General features: G+C 38.1%; 1 non-coding gene across 1 annotated transcript; it reads right to left on the bottom strand.

Moving 5' to 3' along the window:
- Nucleotides 1-1,902: 1,902 nt before the first annotated feature.
- On the bottom strand, nucleotides 1,903-2,009 carry LOC117066148. Its single transcript, XR_004430149.1, has one exon. It is a non-coding gene; the product is annotated as a U6 spliceosomal RNA (small nuclear RNA).
- Between the last annotated feature and the right edge of the window lie 5,032 nt (nucleotides 2,010-7,041).

Genomic DNA, 7,041 nt, shown 5'->3' on the forward strand with positions numbered 1-7,041 from the left:
TTTATTGCCTCACAGTATACTTTAGAAAGTTTTCCATGAGAGGAGCTATAGCTGGATCCTAGTCTTTTTTTTCCCTTCAACTTTTATTTTAAGTTCTGGGATACATGTGTAGGACATGCAGGTTTGTTATACAGATAAACATGTGCCATGGTGGTTTGCTGCACAGATCAACCCATCACCTAGGTATTAACCCCAGCATCCCTTAGCTGTTCTTCCTAATGCTCTCCTTCCCCTTACCCCACCCTCAATAGGCCCCAATGTGTGTAGTTCCCTCCCATGTTCCTGTCTGTATGTGTTCATCATTTAGCCCCCACTTATAAGTGAAAATATGCGGTGTTTGGTTTGTTTGCTGAGGATAACGGCTTCCAGCTCCATCCATGTCCCTGCAAAGGACATGATCTCATTTCTTTTTTTGACTGCATAGTATTCCATGGTGTATATGTGCCATATTTTTTTAATCCAATCTATCATTGATGGGCATTTGGGTTGATCCCATGTCTTTGCTATTGTGAATAGTGCTGTAATGAACATAAACTTATGTTATAACAGCATGGCTTATATTCCTTTGGCTATATATATCTCGTAATGGGATTGCTGGGTCAAATGATATTTCTGCCTCTAGATCTTTGAGGAATAGCCACACTGTCTTCTACAATGGTTGAACCAACAGTGTAAAAGCATTCTTTTTTTCTGCAACCTGACCAGTATCTGTTTTTTGACTTTTTAGTAATAGCTATTCTGACTGGCATGAAATGGTATCTCATTGTGGTTTTCATTTACATTTCTCTAATGATCAGTGATGTTGAGCTTTTTTTCATATGTTTGTTGGCTAAATAAATGTCGTTTTTTGAGAAGTGTCTTTTCATGTCCTTTGCCCACTTTTTAATATTTTTTTCTTGTAAATTTGTTTAAGTTCCCTGTAGACTCTGGGTATTAAACCTTTGTCAGATGAATAGATTGCAAAATTTTTCTCCCATTCTGCAGGTTGTCTGTTCACTCTGATGGTAGTTTCTTTTGCTGTGCAGAAGCTCTTTAGTTTAATTAGATCCCATTTGTCAGTTTTTCCTTTTGTTTTTGGCATTTTCATCACGAAATCCATGCCCATGCCTATGTCCTGAATGGTATTGACTAGATTTTCTTCTAGGATTTTTATAGTTTTGGGTTTCACATTCAAGTCTTTAATCCATCTTGGGTTAATTTTTTCATAAAAGGAGAAAGTTTTTCCTTTTGCTTTTGGCGTTTTCATCACGAAATCCTTGCCCATGCCTATGTCCTGAATGGTATTGACTAGATTTTCTTCTAGGGTTTTTATAGTTTTGGGTTTCACATTCAAGTCTTTAATCCACCTTGGGTTAATTTTTTCATAAAGTATAAGGAAGGGGTCCAGTTTCAGTTTTCTGCATATGGCTAGCCAGTTCTCCCGGCACCATTTATTAAATAGGGAATCCTTTCCTCATTTCTTGTTTTTGTCAGGTTTGTCAAAGATCAGATGGCTATACATGTACAGTCTTATTTCTGAGTTATCTACTCTGTTCCATTGGACTATGTGTCTGTTTATATACTAGTACCATGATGTTTTGGTTACTGTACCCTCTTAGTATAGTTTGAAGTCAGGTAGCGTAATGCCTTCAGCTTTGTTCTTTTTGCTTAGGATTGTGGGCTCTTTTTTGGTTCTATATGAAGTTTAAAATAGTTTTTTTCCAATTCTGTGAAGAAAGTCAATTGTAGCTTGATGGGGATAGCATTGAATCTATAAATTACTTTGGGCAGTATGGCCATTTTCATGATATTGATTCTTCCTATCCGTGAGTGTGGAATATTTTTCCATTTGTTTGTGTTGTCTCTTATTTCCTTGAGCAGTGGTTTGTAGTTTTCCTTGAAGAGGTCCTTCACATCCCTTGTAAAAATATGGAACGCTTCATGAATTTGCACATCATCCTTGTGCAGGGACCATACTAGTCTTCTCTGTATTGTTTCAATTTTAATATATGTGCTGCCAAAGCGAGCACCTCTAGTCTTTTTAAATGCTGCATGATAGTATTTTCAAAATAGCAACCATGCTAACATGAATTATGTACCTGTTATGTCAGGCAGTGTTCTGGCTCTTTAAGAGTGGTACGTCATTTAATTTTCACAGCAACTCTACAAAGAAGAAAATCTTATCATGTTCTTTTTCTATTTGAGGGAAATGGAATCACAGAGAAGCTAAGCAATTTGACCAAGGTCACACAGCTAGTAAGCAGTGGAAGTGAGTTATGAACCCAAGCAGGTGAAATCTGGAGGCTTTGTTCCACTTTGCTCCTAATATAAACATACCATACTTTTTTTAATATTCCCTTGTTCTTGGATACTTAAGTTACTCCAATTTGATTATTATAAATAATGTTGCACTGGAAATCCTTGTTTATGGCTTTGTGTCCGTGTACAAATATTTCTGTAGGATAGAGCCCTAAAAATGCATTCTCTGGGTCAAAAGACATGCACATTGCAAAGTGTTTTCATTCAGGTAAGAGGAGGTCTATTGCATTAGGTTAATTATTTACCTTGACCGTGACCGAATTCAGAGCATGATATAACAGGCATGTCTTTAGGACTTGAGAAATGCCTGAGCCCTCAAACCCCGTTTATCTTTTATACCATGATCTCATTCTTTGTTTCCCAGACTCTCCAATACTCCTCCCCTGATTTGTCTCTAAGAAGGAGTTGGCTAGTCCAGATGTTGCTATGACCCAAATTGCTGTTTGTTTCGTTTGTATTTGATTTGTCTTATAATGGTGCAATTAGCATGCCTAGGAAGTCCTTTTGCCCAGGGGATTGGGAGTAGGGACCAGAGTTCTCTCTCACTGGGACATCCTCAGGTCTTGTTGGTTGAATCCTAACAGTGCTGTTGGTTATGCTTTTTCTTGTGGTCACAAGAACATAAACACATCTTCTCTCTTATTTTGTTTATTCAAAGGTGTCGTCAACTTATACTTTTTTTCCTGAAATTTTTAACTTTGCTCATTTTGTTTTTACTAATCTTACTACGTTTTTCCCTTCCACTATAACATATTCACTTTTTGAGCAATATTGAAACTCAACATAGATGTCATTTGTTCAAGGTCACACGTATCTATATTAAGTGCCTCATTTAGATGGGTGCCTTAACTGGGTACAGACAGCTAAAATGTCTGAATAGTGAAGTATTTTTATCTTGATTTGCTGTAAATGCAAACAGAAATTCATATCTGAGTGCCTTAGGCATGGAGTGAAAAGGGGATATGTTACCGAGAGTATGAAATCATGTTTAATATGAACACTTCTCTTTCTTGGGAACCACATGAGAGTCCTCACCTGGATATACAAAGGGACTATTTTTATGAGGCCCTGGCTCCGTGATAATTTTTAGAGAAGACAGAATTTGAGCTTGTAGGTAAAATTGTATACTGCTTTCCTAGAAAATATTCTTTCTATTTATATACCTCAAAAACAGTCTATACTTTACTGGATCTTTTATAAATATATGATACTGTATTTTGTTATTTGTCCTTTAGGTAAGCTGATATAGAATGTCTAAATCAGATGTTTAAGAGAAATTCAGTTACAAGCCTCCTTTCATTTTTACATCCACCATACAACTTAGTCAAATGCATTTTGTTCTGTATTTTAACTCTCCATTGCCTGTTTAAGTAAAGACCTTTCTCACCCTCCACAATGACGGAAATTAATCCAGAAGTCTTATCACTGAGTTAAAGTCAATTCCTGCAATATAACTTTGACCTCTTTATAGATTCTTGCGAGTCTCCCCCATGAGAATCTTCCCTGCTCTTGAGGACAAGGCTTCCCACCCGAAGGGGGCTCTGCCAGTGAGCAGTGCAGTAAAGTGTGTTGCAGTCAGATGTGAACCATCAGTGGAGATGTTGAGGGGTCTCCCGAAAATAGTATCTTCTGTTATCACCAAGTCTGCCATCACACAGAATAAGTCACTCAGGCATTTCGAGGTCTGGAGCATTTCCCAGATTTATTCCATCTCTTCTGCTCTCCTTTTTAGTAGGAAATGCACAAGGTTAAGTAAACAAAGCACAAAGGCAGGCTGCTGTGGACAATAAACTAGAGGGAGTAAGTGAAAGTTCTTGCATTTGTTGATTAGATTTGAGACATATAATCTGTTTTCTATTAAAATATGATGTCCTAGCAAAAGCATTTCTGGGGAAAAAACACCAGACAAAATACTAACAAAGATGTATCTCTTTTAGTTGAAATGTCTACCTTATACTCTCTTGGCCAACCAGCTGTCATTAGATTGATTAATTGGAAAAGGTGAAATATGTATATCATCTAGTTTCTGTTTAAGTTTCAAACATTTCCCTCTTTACTGGTAATTAAAACATCATTTGAGTCTGTACTTGGAACTTATTTACACCTGATTGCTGAGAGCTCCTATTTTCCACAGAAATAAGTGCCTTGATAAAAGCTGAGTTCACCATCCTCCTCCTCCTCATTGTCATATGACAGCACATTCTCACTGAGGAAAAGAACATTTTGATGTTGTAAGCATCTCTGAATTTTCATAGCTCTGCCTTGCAGTTTCCATATGTTCTAAAAATGCATGGAAATTTCCATAGGAGACACTAACCCTACCCATCACTTTGGTATTTGGGCAAGTAGACTTTGTGGAAACCGTTTCCTTACAGAATTCATAGTCAGAAGAATATGTCTCACTTCCCTGTGGGATTTGATTAAATGGAATGAAGGCACAACACATCTCTTACCATCTATTGACATCGTAGGGTAAATTAATTATATTGTGACTCACTTTTAGTACAATCTAGCCAAATCACAGAGATGTCTGAATAGTTGTAACTACAGCCACCATGAGGTTTCATTTGAAGTCACTGCTACATATTTACAAATAAATACATTTTTGCTGGGTTACTTCAGGAAAATATTATTAAATGGGGAAGGAACTTGTCTGAGATGAATTCCTTTGAGCAGGAGAACATATTGAAACTACTGTGAATTCTGAATTTGTAGTATTTTTCAGGCTAAGGTCCATATAAACAGAGATTCCTAGTTCATTTAAGTGTGAGATGTTATGATGAAGTTATTGGTTTCTTGGACTATTCTATTGAAAGAAAGGGGAGGATTTAAAACATACCTGGAATTGCTTTAATTTTTGAGACTGTCCATACTGGAATGAGATTGACTTCATGAGCTCCATATAAAAATCACCTTCAGCTTCCTGCCATTGAATGCAGCACCATCCTGAACTTGAGACAGCTACATTGCTGCCCTAACATTTTGCTGATCCCAGGCTCCCCTGCCTCAGCTACTGACTAGGAACCCTCCTGGAGTAGCCTGATCCTGTGGGACCTTGAGTGAAGAGCCTACCTAATGCTAAGGATTGTCTTTGCCTGGAGTGCTGGACAGACAGACTCTACTACCAGACTGGGAACCTTTAGATATTAGTTCAAGCCTGGATCTAGGCCGACTTTCCCACATTCTTTTAGGCTTCCAGTATTGGGAGCCTAAAATAATGAGCCTCTAGTCTTGGGAGCCAGGTCTAGAGTTGATTAATTCTCTCAGTCCTGGTCCTATCTATCCCCACTTTCCTTCTCTATCTACCAGCCTATGCCATTGGTAGACATCACCGGAATTATAACCGACATCATGTGCTCAGAAAAGGAAAAAAGACAAATGAACTTGAATATGAGATCTCAAACAACTAGATAGGCAAATCTATTTTAATAATCCCCAAAGTAAATCTAATGAACGATTGTCTAAGTTTCATCTTCTGTTAAGAGTTTTATGTCTTGCGCTCCTTTCTATTTGAAATGATAATGGAGAGCTGGTTAGATTTCCAGATGTATTACAATGAGTGATTAAGTTATAAGCCACTGGATGTCACTCTTAGGCTATGCAAGTGTAGCTAGCTGCAGTGGAGATTTTCCAGAGTAAACTGAAGGTAGAGAGTTACAGGATATATCCAGGGATAGAAACCAATTGAACTGTTTGGATAGGTACATTTGCAATATCAGTGAATTACAGCAAAGTTTGCCCTTAGGTTGCTATATATTTTCTCTAGACTCATTTCTCAATGGCAGTTAAACAGGACTAATAATCAGAGAAAAATCCCCTTAGCGCCAAAAAGCCAAAAACATTCATTTATCCATTCAATACCTCCTTTAATCACATGCTATAAGCAAGGTATTGGGCTAATGAACTATGGGATTACAAGAAAAAGTGAATTCATAGCATGCATACATTTAACTTACTGGAATTCAACTATGACAAAAAAATGAAAGAAAAATAATATAAATATTGTAGGAAATTCTGCCTGTTATTTCACTCAGTGAATTTGTGCTTCGGAGTAACTGTACCTACAGTGCCTCTCAGCCTTAAGCCCAGGCTGTTATACTCTGCTCTTTGACACTGGAGGCAGGAGTCTGCAGACTGCATTTCCCAGACTTTTTTGCTATCTGGCTTCTGGTTAGGTTCTGCAGACTGGAAGCACTGGCAGGAAATTAGAGGGTGATAGGAGGGTAGAAGGGATGCTCTTTCTGTTTTCAGTTCTGGTCAGAGTCCCTCCCTCAGTAGCACTCATGTAGGGCTCCAACTTATTTTAGCATTTTCAGCATTAATTCCACAGTGGCTCCTTCAGAGGTACCACTAGGAACTGCCATGTTCCCTCTTAGCACTCACCGCTGGAGTCCAAGTAGCAATCACATGACATCCCCTCAGAGGTTGCTGAGCCAGCTGTGCAGTGACACCTTGGTGGTTGGAGAATCCGCTCTATGGAGACCCTTCCCCCAAGAAATGGTGTCCTGGTAACACCATTTATTCTCTTTTACTCTTCCAGTCCTAAGAGTTGGCAGCTGCTTTCTAAACTACAAATACCAGAGGTACCTGAACAGTGTTTTTTGTTTGTTTTTTTCTTTTTGCTCTTTCAGCCCTCCAGTCTCTATATAAACTGATCTCCTAAATTAAATCACCTCTGTTTGAAATACTTGGCATGATTTCTGTTTCTGTTTTCCTGATGGGATCCTGACTGCAGTAAGAATG

The sequence above is a fragment of the Trachypithecus francoisi genome, unplaced genomic scaffold, assembly GCF_009764315.1.
Source record: "Trachypithecus francoisi isolate TF-2019V2 unplaced genomic scaffold, Tfra_2.0 Lachesis_group2, whole genome shotgun sequence".
Taxonomy (NCBI): domain Eukaryota; kingdom Metazoa; phylum Chordata; class Mammalia; order Primates; family Cercopithecidae; genus Trachypithecus; species Trachypithecus francoisi.